Source organism: Mastigoproctus giganteus, chromosome 6 (assembly GCF_048544385.1).
Source record: "Mastigoproctus giganteus isolate SK-2022 chromosome 6, ASM4854438v1, whole genome shotgun sequence".
Taxonomy (NCBI): Eukaryota; Metazoa; Arthropoda; class Arachnida; order Uropygi; family Thelyphonidae; genus Mastigoproctus; species Mastigoproctus giganteus.
The window spans coordinates 57798044-57811603 of NC_143580.1; the positions used below are offsets into that span (position 1 = coordinate 57798044).

Consider the following 13560-nt stretch of genomic DNA (forward strand, 5'->3'; position numbering starts at 1 on the left):
AATTGATATTTTTGTTTGCTGACTTCTTTTTTTGTTTGTAAAATTTAAAACAGTAAAAACAATAGCAATTAATAATAAAGAACAGGGCACGCACAAGTTGCAAGTGAGATACGGAGTAATTAATACGTTTCTGAAAATTTATTTATGTTTTTATATGATTGAATGTTTGATGGACGGGGAAACACATTTCACCACACTTACTTTCACAAACCCACAGAATTCCAGCTGTCGATACTATGGCAAATGCAAGAAGATCGAGTCTACTACCTGTTTAAACCAGAAAGTGCAAATTGTTTTTATTTTTTTATGGTAATGACCTCTAGAAATGTGCTTTAGAAAAATATCATGAAGGCGATAATGACTAGCGAGTCAACATCTGGGATTCACAAAATGGAATAGAAACATTGCAAAATTACATCCAACATAGAAGAGTTTTCCCCGAGCACAAAACTGAAAAAAACACCGTGCTATGCAAGGGTTGCCTGTATATTACAAATCTTCCAGTAAGTGTGACCAACACTTATTTGTATTTCAAAGTAATTGATTTTGGCTTACAAAATCCTGTCTAAATGTTGTTCATAGGTAATACTTTTTAAAAATCTGTATGAGACCTTAATCCATGGGTTGTATGAGGGGAGTTGCATTCAGAGGCAAGGACATTACCTTTTGTTATCATGATAGTCATACACAGTTATTGAGTGACCTAGTGCATTATCAACCAATAGAAATATCTTAAATGGTAGGTTGTTATCCCTGAAATATTTTTCAACCTTGTGCACAAAATGATGGAGAAGCCAGTCTTGAAAAATTTTTTCTTGAGTCGCCAATGCCTTTGGATTGGATTTCCATACAACAGGTAGTGATGTGTTTTAAATATTTTTGAAGACCTTTGGGTTTTTGCTAGGGTAAACTAACAATGGTTTTAGCCTGTCCTTTGATACCTTAAATCCTGACATAGTTTTGTATTATGTAAGGATGATCTAACATTTCCCCCCCAAAATATTAAAAACCTGTAATGACAGGTAATCTTTGTTTTTGATGATTTCTGCAAAACCTCAGGGAACTCTGTAACTGCTACCACTAGCAGCCTTACCAGATGTTATGTAGTTTATCAGGCACCTTAAATCTTTAAAACCATCCGTGGCTCGAACCGATTCTTACGGCGGCCGTTGCCGCTAGGTAGCACCACAGTCGCCAATGTCTCTGATACTTTCAACCAATTTTGTCTCCCATGATCCTTTGCGCAGTGCCGTCATAGGTGATGATGTGACAAGTTTCTCCCAGACTGGTGTGTTTTTGTCGCCAGGGGTGCTGTTCTATATCCCATGATCCTCTGTGCTGCTGGACTCCGGTGTATAGCTCCCATGATGCTTTGCACGAGGCCAAACTCCCATTTTTTTTATTATTTTATTTTAAATTTTGCTGCTGGATGCCGCCACAAGTTTTTTTCATAAAAACAAAATAATTCTGTGGGATTCGAACTTGGGTCTCTGAACATGGAGACATAGAGACAAATTAGTATTATGGGCCTTAACCAGTGGGTCACTCAGATATTTACTTACAAGACTGCAAAAGTATTGTAGAATGCAATTGTGAACACAAATTTTTTAATTTACAGTATTTAGTAACAAATAAATTATTTTTAAAGTGCATTCAACTAATGATGAGCATTATTAGTTGAACACAATGTGTTTTTTTCATATATTTTGACAATTACACAACCAAAGATAATGCTTTTCATGGAGAAATTATAACCAACAACACTCTTACCATGTTCACACTTTAGTTTTTCAAAAAGAATCAAGGCTTTCTCCTGTATGAGTGTAAGGCTTATAAGCATTTGTTGTTGTTGTTGCTGTATGTCTTCAATTCAAATCACTTATAATTTTTTCACTTCTTTCAATATGCCCCTTTTCTTGGAAACGACGATCATGGATTGCATTAGTATAGAACTTTTCATGTGTTACTTATTTCAGACTGTGTTTTGTAATAGTTCTAGCAATCAAGCACATGCAATGTCTATGAACTTATTGCCTTTTTCATGTTGGCAAGAAGAGGTGCATTATAACTATGGAGACTAAAGTAGAAATTATTTAACAATATAAAAGTGGTGAGAATGTTTCTCAGACATGTTTAGGGCTTATAATTAGCACTACGTAGATTCACTAACAAGACAACTTGAACCCAAGGTAGAACCAAGCAAAATGGTGATGACACTATCAGCTTACCAGGAACACTATCTACTAAACTCCAAGTGGCACTTTGGCTTGTGTCACAATGTATCGGTATTTAAAGCTATTTACTGAGCTTGACACAATACCATATTGTGAAGCATGCACACGCAATCTATGATGAGATAAAATAAATAAATAAATAAACAAACAATAAAGGGAACTAGATTGGAGTAATAAAGAAAGAACTCAAATTAGTATTATGGGCCAGAAACACTGCTTAGGCAAACAAACTCTATGACCATAATGTATAAATAGTAATATGTTAAAAGTGTATAGGAGCAGGCTGTTATGGTACACATGAGAAATTAATGAAAGAAAGAGCACTAAAAGGAATGAATATGAAGTGAGGTGAAATAAAAGTAACATAAAATAAAATAGAATAACATCATATAACTCATAATTTTAATGTCTTCATCAGAGGTCATCCATTGAAACTATACATACATATGATTATAAATTAGTAGGAGACAAAAACTTACACACACACACGAACGTGTGCGTGTGTGTGTGTGTGTGTGTGTGTATCAGTGGTTCTACTGATAATCAGTAGAATCACTACTGATTATCAGTAGTGATTCTTCATGCATTAAGAATCTGCAGATAAAGGAACCACTATGTGGCAGTGATCACAGTGTGCTTTACTCAAAGAGGTAACTACCATCAGGGGTAAAGGAAAGGGTTTTTGCTTTCGTAAAGGTGACTACGGAGGTCTGAGACAGTATTTAAATTCTATATGGTGGGACCAACTGATGATGTTACCAACAGCAAATTCAAAATGGGAGCATTCAAAGGATTTATCTCCGAAGCTACTATGCTTTATATACCAACTAAGAAATATTGTTCAAGGTTTAAGCCTAAATGGATGTCAGATGAATTAATGAGACATGTGGCAGAGAAGAAAAATGCATGTGATATATAAAAATTAATGGGTAACATGGAAGTCTATGATATATATAAGCTGGTCTGTAACCAAGTCACAAAGGAGATTAGGCAGGAAAAGGCAGATTATGACAAAATTTTGGCAAAGGATGCAAAGAAAAACAGCAAAGAGTCCTTTACTTATGTAAACTCTAGAAGGAAAGGGATGAATCAGATTGGTCCATTGGATATTGATGATTCAACTGTTGATGATCCTGCTAAGGTGGCTAACAAACTAAATGAGTATTTTGCATCTACATTCACACATGAGGAGTTATTCAGGGAGGGAAATGCCAGAGGTGAATTAAACTCTGGCAGTGAGCTAGATGATTTTGTAATAACTGAGAGGAAACTGGAGGAGAAATTGTTGAAGATAAACATAAAAAATGCACCTGGGCTGGATGTGATTTATCCAGTTATATTAAAGGAGGCAGCAAAGGAAATAAGCAAACCCTTATCCATAATTATGAGAGCTTCCTTGGACTAAAGGGAGGTATCCACGGACTGGAGATGTGCAACTGTGAGCCCAAATCAAAAAGGAGGAACAAAGGGCAACACAAGTAATTATAGACCTGTTAGTTTAACTTCTGTTCCGGGAAAATGAATGGAGGCACTGGTTAAAGAAGCACTGCAGGATCATTTAGACAAGACTTCAGTTATAGCTCGGACACAGCATGGCTTTGTTAAGGGGAAGTCTTGCCTGACCAATTTGATTGGATACTATGATGCAGTCACAAAAGAACTGGATGCAGGGAATAGCTTTGATATTATATACTTGGATCTTAGAAAGGCTTTTGATACTGTTGCACATGGAAGACTGCTACACAAATTGGAGCAGTGTGGCATTGGAGGCAAATTGCTGCTATTTGGATAAAGGGATGGTTGAGTGGGAGAAGACAGAGTGTGGTAATCAATGGACACTGCTCTTCATGGACTAATGTTATTAGTGGAGTCCCTCAGGGTTCAGTGCTGGGTCCATTGTTGTTTTCTGTATTTATAAATGATATCGATGATGGTATATCAGGCTTAATGTACAAGTTTTCAGATGATACGAAGGTTGGCAGGGTTGTTAAGCACACTAATGACAGTACGCTGCTTTAACAGGATCTAGAAAAGTTGAGCAGATGGGCTGAGAGGTGGCAAATGAAGTTTAACATTGACAAATGTAAAGTACTGCATATGGGAAGCAGTAACCCCAGAGTAACGTATCAACTTTGTGATACTACACTGACAGTGGTAGAGAATGAAAAGGACCTGGGGATAATTGTGCAGGCAGATATGAAGTTTTCTTAGCAGTGCAGACAGTCTGCAAGAGTAGCTCACGGTGTCTTGTCAATGATATACAGGAATTTTTCCAGCAGGGATAAGGAGGTGATTATTCCATTGTATAAGGCAATGGTCAGGCCACACCTAGAGTACTGTATACAGGTCTGGAGGCCTCATTTTAAGAAGGATGTAGAGCTGTTGGAACGAGTACAGAGAAGGGCAACAAGATTAGTGAATGGAACGAAGGGTTGCTCATATGAAGAAAGGCTTAGTTTTGCAGATTATAGTGTCTGGAGACTATGCACCTGCGAACGGTTTGAGCATGCTCAATGCTGATGGGATTCTTCCTCTTGCTCAGAATAATCACCTGAGAGGGCATAAATTCAAATTGAGGAAAGACAGATGTGCGGAAGTTTGCTTTTAACCAGCGGGTAGTTGATTGGTGGAATAGATTTCCATCTTTTGTTGCAGAAGTTGATAGCCTAAATAAATTTAAGGCTGAGCTGGACAGGTATTTGGAACAAACGGAGGGGTGAAATGGGAGGATTTTTTTTTTTTTTTTTTGGCTTTCTTGCATTGTATGCCTCTACTAATGCTAATGAGTAGTGACACTTTATGCATTAAGAATATGCAGGTAAAAGAAGCACTAGATGGCAATGATCATAATATATTTATGTGGGAGCTACTTAAGATATAACTACTGTCAAAGGTAATGAGAAAGGATTTTGCTTTTGTAAAGGTGACTACAAGTAATTGTACACAATTTTTAAATTCCCTTCAACGAGATCAATGATGATGTTATCAAATACAAATTATAAATAGGAAGCATTCAGGAAGAAAATTATAAATGTTAATAAGCTTTTTATGCCAAGTAAGAGATATTGCACCAGGTTTAGACCTAAATGGAAGGCCGACCGGGCTAGCCGAGTGGGTAAAGTACCTGCCTGGCAACCCAAAGGTCGCGGGTTCGATTCCCGCCTCGGGCTTGGATCAAAGTACTGTAAAAACTTTGGGAGGTGCAATATGGCCACAGAAGCCGATGCGCCAACAACTACCAAATCAGTCAATCAGCCTAAATGGAAGTCTGATGAACCAATGAGACTAGTGGCAGAGAAGGAAAAAAATGCATGAAATGATTATAAATTAGTAGGAGACAGGAACTTACAGTAAGTTCAAACTAGTCTGCAATCAAGCTACTAAATGTTTTAGTCTAGTAAAGGCAGATTATGAGAGATATTTTGCTAGGAATGCAAATAAAAATAGCAAAGAATTCTTTTCTTATGTTAACACTAGAAGGAAAGGGATGAACCACATTGGCTCACTGGATATGAATGGCATATCCAGTGAGCCAATGTGAATGGCATAACTGTTGATTCTGTTCAAGTTGCTGACAAACTGAATAAATATTTTGCATCTACTTTCACTTGTAAAGAATTTTTTAGGGAGGAGAATACTAGAACACTGAGTTATAATTGGGAGCTAAACAATTTTTGTGATAACTGATAAGTGGAAGAGAATTTTTTGAATCTAAAAGTAAATAAGGCATCCGGGAGTGATGGAATCTATCCAATTATATTAAAAGCAGCAGCAAAAGATATAAAACTTAGCCATAATTATGAGAGCATCCTTGGACTGTCCTTGGATTGGGATGTGCAAATGTCTCTCCCCAATTCACAATTAAAAGGTGAAGTGAGTAATTGGAGATGTAAGCATGACTCCTGTTTCCTACGGAAAATATTAGGGCTGCTGGTTAAAGAAGCAATGCAGGATAATCTGGACAGGAATGCAGTTATACAGCAGTCGCAGCTTGGATTTGTTAAGGAGCAATCTTGTTTGGAAAATATGACTGGATACGCTAATGCAGTAACAAAGGAACTGGATGCAAAAAATAATTTTACATCATATATTCAGATTTCAAAAAAAAAAAAAAAAAAAAAAAAAAACCTTTTGATACTGTTCCGCATGAAAGACTGCTATATAAATTGAAGCAGTGTAGTTTAGCAGTAAGTTACTGCCATGGATAAAGGGATGGTGGAGTGGATGAAAACTGACAGACAATAGTTATCAATGGGCACTGTTCTTCTTGGATTAATGCCTGGGGCATTCCACCAAAGTTATTGGTGGAATGCCCCAGGGAACAGCACTAGACCTGCTATTGTTTTCTATACTTATTAATGATACTGATGGAAGCATATCAGGTTAATGTCCAAGTGTCCAGATGATACAAAGGTTGGTGGAGTGGTTAATGACAGTAATCAGGTCATGCCACATCTTGAGTACTGCATGCAGGTCTGGAGGTCTTATTTTAATTAGGATATGGATTTGTTGCAGAGAACAGCAATGAGATTAGTAAGGGAAACAAAAAGGTACTCTTACCACAAAAACTTCTTAAAAAAAAAATTTCTGAAAATTGAAAAGTCTAGAAACTAGGCACCTGAAAGATCTGACTGAGGTTTAAGACTCTGAATGGGCTGAGTATATTAAATGTTATGGCATCCTTACTCTAGCTCAGACAACACACATAAGGGTAGGTACACAAATTTAAATGAAAGGATGGTTGCAGGACAGATGAGTGGAAATTTGCATTCAGTCAGACAGTAACTGATTGTTGGAACAAACTTCCATATGGTGCTGTGGAAGTGGATAGTTTGAATAAATTGAAGGAAGAATTAGAAAAATGTAGGATATTTTCCCACATTTGTCTGTAGCATGCTAAAAGTTGCACATCAGTTTCTTTTAGCATAATCACATTATACTGACATCAGAATTTTCACAAATTCTTTACATTTACAGTTCTTTAAATTTATTCAGGGGGGATGGACACAAGATATAGGATTTTTTTTTTTTTTTTTTTTTTGTCTGATTGTTATATAAGTTTGCTTCCTTGCAACTTTTGGCAATACTAATACTAATCTTTGCATAAACACTATATAACCGTGGCTGTGCATGGTTATATAGTGTTGCTTGTAAACTGAGCCCCAACAATGCATATCCTTGTGCAGAGAATGGAATCAATAGACATTACAATAGTGGCAGAATGTGATATGGAGTGACGAATCATACTATACAGTCCAGGCATCAGAATTCATAGCATGGCATATGACCAAAGAACAGTTTCCTGGGTATAACCATGTGCAAGTCCTGAAATACGGCACCTAGTACACCGTGGGTGACCATTGAGGTGTGGCACCCAGACCACACAGAGGAATACCGTCCCTCTGTGTTACCAGATAATAATAGGTGGTAGATGACACTCATCAACCGATGCAATACCACCACTTTGCTTATTGAAGGCTTGAAGTAGTGGAATCCATGTTTAGGCTCCAGAGCAAAGATCCAGTAAACCCTTCCCCATCTCTTCCATCATGCAGTATGATAGTTGTCTTTTGAGATTATGATGGACATCATGGCAAGATCCAAACTTACATTTCTCAGGTACAGCTCTAAAACAGTGTTCCAAGGCCGGCCACTGGTTAGTACACCGGACAAAACCTATTGGTAACTCTCGAGGAGGCTTCTAGATTAACTAGTGTATAATCTCACTGCCTCTACTCTGCCAGATAGTGACTGGAGGGAGTCCAAGTAGTGTGTATGTGGAGGGCATTGTCGAGGCCATTTTATGTCAAGGAACTGGATATATTCTTACCATGTGTATTCTTACCATGTGTATGAGATCCTAGCGGTGAATTATATAGTTATGTTGTGTTTGTGAAAGCTCCTCAAAAGTTCGTTCAAATTCTGGATTACTTTTGGTTGGAATTAGCAATTTTAAAGTAGTGTCATCGACTCCATATTAGTTGGTGCATGTATTTTTGTGGCTAAATGTTAAGGGAGTGAGAAGTTATTAACGTTTTCTAATTTTGCTTTGTACAGACATGCTACCCTGCTGTTGTTTGTATGTAATGGCCACTCCCACTGTAGTTCTGCCTATGGTATGTCTTGTAATGATTTTTATAGTGTCAGTTAATACTGTTCCTGCTGCTTGTTAGTTTGATTAACTGTAGTTTTGGAACACTGGGGAAATTGTTATTATTTCTATAAAAAATTGTACTCACTACAAAGAAGACTATGGGGTTCTTAGTATTGTTACCACATTTAGCGATAAATTAATTAGCAAATGGTCGGCCATTGCTTCTTCCGGAAACAAGTCACGTGAACAGTGCTTTCTCCTGTGATTGGTTGCTGGAATTCCTGCATTTGAAAACTGCCATGAACCTATATTTTAATTATGCTGTTGCTTATTTGCTTAAATTTATAATCCCCTTATTTCATAATGTGTTATACAGTATGAGTGGAATTAATTCAGTTGTCTCCACAATCGGTATAGTTAATTAGTGCCTTGGAAACTTGATCAAAACCTTCAGATCGTAGCGCCCCCTAGCAACTGTGCTGGGGACGTGCTCCTCAAGTGCAAATTAAAAATTATCTCCTCAGACAGCCCAACAAACTGCTGGTTTTCGTCATTGCTGCATTTCATCGCTACACTTGTGCTTTGCTTTTCATCCTGCACTCCCTCCACCTGACATGAGCGGGAGGGAAAGTTCCAGTTCTGCTAGTGAGGAGGAGCCTGAAACAGTTCCAGAAAATCCCCCTCCAACTAGTATCCTGCCAAAGACCCAGCTAAAGAGTGGCTATCTCTCGATGAAAAAAGAAAAGAAAAAGAAGGCCAACAAGAAAACTAAGGAGACCATGGAGACATGGGCTGCTCTCCTCTGCTTGGAATTTGTGACCCAAGATGAAGGGCAACCATTGGCATTGGCCCCTGACCAAAGCCCTGTTGCTGAACCCACTGATGCTGCTCCTCCTTCTGGGGCAATGGCCTCCACCCATACAGAGATTAAAAGCGTCGCCCAAACTATCACACCGACAGCCCTTGTCAACGCTATCGCAGCTGGGTTAAAATCCTCTCCTAGACTGGGGATACCGCCTCCATCTAGTGTCCCAGAAGGTGGACCCACTTCAGAGCCAGCTACCCTTCAACAAACAATCTCTCGACTTCGTAGGCAGTTGATCGCATTCCTAAACCACGACTCCAGTCGCTTCACCAGAAGTGCAGGTAACCGTGTGCAGGAGTTGTGGTCCACCCTTGAGTCAATTACAACTGAGCGCATCATTGACAATGAGAGGCTCAAAGCTGTGAATGAAGAACTTCGGTCCAAAACTGTAGTCCTGGAAAAGGTCATTGATGCTATTGGCAGGCCCCAAAATTGTACTAATGCTGATCCTGACTATATTGAGACTACGTGCCCCCCCCCCGGACCTGCTGTGGATGTCACTTCCTATGCTGCTGCAGTGAAGTTGGGACAGGAGCCCCTTGCCCATGGTATGATACAAACTCTCCATGTGCACCACCCAGAGAAGAAGCCACAGCATCTACTACTGTTGAGAGCAAGTGATACCTCAGAGCTCAAGACTAGCAATGATGTCAAAGATCTGGTGCAAAGCACTATAAGGGCTAATTATAAGAATATAGTAACATGCTACCCTGCTGTTGTAACATGTAACATAAGCATATAGTAACATGCTACCCTGCTGTTGTTTGTATGTAATGGCCACTCCCACTGTAGTTCTGCCTATGGTATGTCTTGTAATGATTTTTATAGTGTCAGTTAATACTGTTCCTGCTGCTTGTTAGTTTGATTAACTGTAGTTTTGGAACACTGGGGAAATTGTTATTATTTCTATAAAAAATTGTACTCACTACAAAGAAGACTATGGGGTTCTTAGTATTGTTACCACATTTAGCGATAAATTAATTAGCAAATGGTCGGCCATTGCTTCTTCCGGAAACAAGTCACGTGAACAGTGCTTTCTCCTGTGATTGGTTGCTGGAATTCCTGCATTTGAAAACTGCCATGAACCTATATTTTAATTATGCTGTTGCTTATTTGCTTAAATTTATAATCCCCTTATTTCATAATGTGTTATACAGTATGAGTGGAATTAATTCAGTTGTCTCCACAATCGGTATAGTTAATTAGTGCCTTGGAAACTTGATCAAAACCTTCAGATCGTAGCGCCCCCTAGCAACTGTGCTGGGGACGTGCTCCTCAAGTGCAAATTAAAAATTATCTCCTCAGACAGCCCAACAAACTGCTGGTTTTCGTCATTGCTGCATTTCATCGCTACACTTGTGCTTTGCTTTTCATCCTGCACTCCCTCCACCTGACATGAGCGGGAGGGAAAGTTCCAGTTCTGCTAGTGAGGAGGAGCCTGAAACAGTTCCAGAAAATCCCCCTCCAACTAGTATCCTGCCAAAGACCCAGCTAAAGAGTGGCTATCTCTCGATGAAAAAAGAAAAGAAAAAGAAGGCCAACAAGAAAACTAAGGAGACCATGGAGACATGGGCTGCTCTCCTCTGCTTGGAATTTGTGACCCAAGATGAGGGGCAACCATTGGCATTGGCCCCTGACCAAAGCCCTGTTGCTGAACCCACTGATGCTGCTCCTCCTTCTGGGGCAATGGCCTCCACCCATACAGAGATTAAAAGCGTCGCCCAAACTATCACACCGACAGCCCTTGTCAACGCTATCGCAGCTGGGTTAAAATCCTCTCCTAGACTGGGGATACCGCCTCCATCTAGTGTCCCAGAAGGTGGACCCACTTCAGAGCCAGCTACCCTTCAACAAACAATCTCTCGACTTCGTAGGCAGTTGATCGCATTCCTAAACCACGACTCCAGTCGCTTCACCAGAAGTGCAGGTAACCGTGTGCAGGAGTTGTGGTCCACCCTTGAGTCAATTACAACTGAGCGCATCATTGACAATGAGAGGCTCAAAGCTGTGAATGAAGAACTTCGGTCCAAAACTGTAGTCCTGGAAAAGGTCATTGATGCTATTGGCAGGCCCCAAAATTGTACTAATGCTGATCCTGACTATATTGAGACTACGTGCCCCCCCCCCCCCCCGGACCTGCTGTGGATGTCACTTCCTATGCTGCTGCAGTGAAGTTGGGACAGGAGCCCCTTGCCCATGGTATGATACAAACTCTCCATGTGCACCACCCAGAGAAGAAGCCACAGCATCTACTACTGTTGAGAGCAAGTGATACCTCAGAGCTCAAGACTAGCAATGATGTCAAAGATCTGGTGCAAAGCACTATAAGGGCTAATTATAAGAATATAAAAGTGAAATCCCTGAGACCCATTAGGAACAAAGGAGTCCTACTGGAGACCGCAACAAAAGAAGACCTAACAAGTATTGCCACATGTGGTACTCTCACAAATGCAGGAGTGGTCATAGCTCCTCCTAAAAAGTCAAATCTGTCAATCATAGTGTACGATGTTCCAAAGCACAGTTCCAACGATGAATTACTCGAGGATCTGTTCCACAGAAACCTACAGGACCAGGGATTCGACTGGGAGGAAGTTAAGGCTGAGACCACTTTTAGGTTTGCAACAAAATCAAAATCTAACTCTACAGAACACAAAGTAATTAGCTTCTCCCCATGGATTTATAGAACTGTCCTCTCTACAGATAGATTATTCCTTGGTTTCAGTGCACACCGATTTCGTCCGTTTACAATTGTCACAAGGTGTTTCCTATGTCTGGGATATGGGCATACCTCCCAACGCTGCTCCCACAAATCTCCATCCTGCGGGCATTGTGCCAGGAGTGGGCATGTCCAAGCAGAATGTCTCTACCGTGATGAACAGCCCTCTTGTGTGAATTGTAAAAGGAACAGGCGAGCACATAACCATTCTCTCCGGTATATTTTATGCCCGAATACCAAAGGGCTCTGGAACTCGTAAGACTAAGGACCGCTGATGCCTAAACCAACAAGAAATACCAGTTGTGTCCCCGCTCCAGTCCTGCCCACTCTTTCTGGAAGCCTAAGAGGAGCCCCCGTATCTCAAACTAAATACTTGAGAATGATGCAAATAAATGGGCAAAGGTCCTGCACAGTTGCGGATGAAATACGCCAGGCCACTGAGGAGCATTCAATTGATATTGTTCTGATTCAAGAGCCGTATGCTGCAAGAATACAACCCCATCCAACCTCTAAAATTACTGGCTTTTCCATACACACACTCGAGTCATTCAACCTGTCCCAGTGGACCCTAAAACATGTATAGCAGTCATAAATAGGGATCTCGATGTCCTGGTTGTCCAGGGCCTCTGCAATCAGTTCTCCACCTGTATCCAGATTACATCTACAGATCAATCATTTTACCTGATGTCACTGTACAGCCCTCCCTCAGGTAACATCAATGAAGCACTAAACTTTTTGGAATTCGCCCTGAATTTTATTGGCTCCAAACAACTCCTGGTTGCATCTGACTTGAATGCAAAATCCCCCTTCTGGCACAGTGAGTGCAGTTGCCGATGGCCGTGGACAGCTTCTTGAGGACTTCGTCCTCAGCCAAAATCTTATTATCCATAACCAGCCTAGCCAGTTCACTACTTACTCTAGCTCCACCGGTGAATCTAATATTGACTTAACCCTTTCTACAAAGGACCTACGTCAGTCAGTTAGTTGCTGGGAGGTAACTCCGGATCTGACTGTTAGCGACCATAGAGCCATACTGTTCCATCTTGACTTGGTTCCACCAAGAAACAACAACAACAACAGAGCAAGGCCAACTGACTTCATTAGATTCTCTTAGAGAAACATCAATTGGAAAGCATATGACAGCTCCATAGAACTGGACTTTCCAAATCCAGACCCATCACAGATGGACTCGCTAAATGCAGAAGATTTGACCACCTTTATCCAGCACTCCATACTCAGAGCTTCATACAGGTCCTCAAGGAAGAAGGTGTTCCGCCCAGTAATCTGCCCATGGTGGACACGGGAACTTACTATCCTTCGTAAATCAGTCCACTCTGCGCACAGGAACTACCAGCGACACCGTGATTGGCCAGCTCCTGATGTTGAACGCCTCCATAGGGATTATATCGCTAAAAAGAATGAGTATACCAAGGCAATTGCAGCCAGAAAGAGAGAAACTTGGGCAAATTTCGTAAAAGAAACCAACTGTACAAATCCATGGGGCCTGGCATATAAGAACTTGAGAGAGAAAACCTCTCCAGAAATATTCAACACTGTTTCAGTAGACGCTCAGGAAACTAAGTGTTGGCAGGATTCTGCCAACCTTATTCTAGACAAATTGTTTCCACCTGATGACATCTCTGAGAATCAA

General features: G+C 40.3%; 1 protein-coding gene across 1 annotated transcript in view; it reads right to left on the reverse strand.

The window, feature by feature from the left end:
• LOC150084316 (uncharacterized) overlaps nucleotides 1-13560 on the reverse strand; it is a 333113-nt gene that overhangs the window by 4275 nt on the left and 315278 nt on the right. The gene's annotated exons all lie outside the window — the stretch shown is intronic.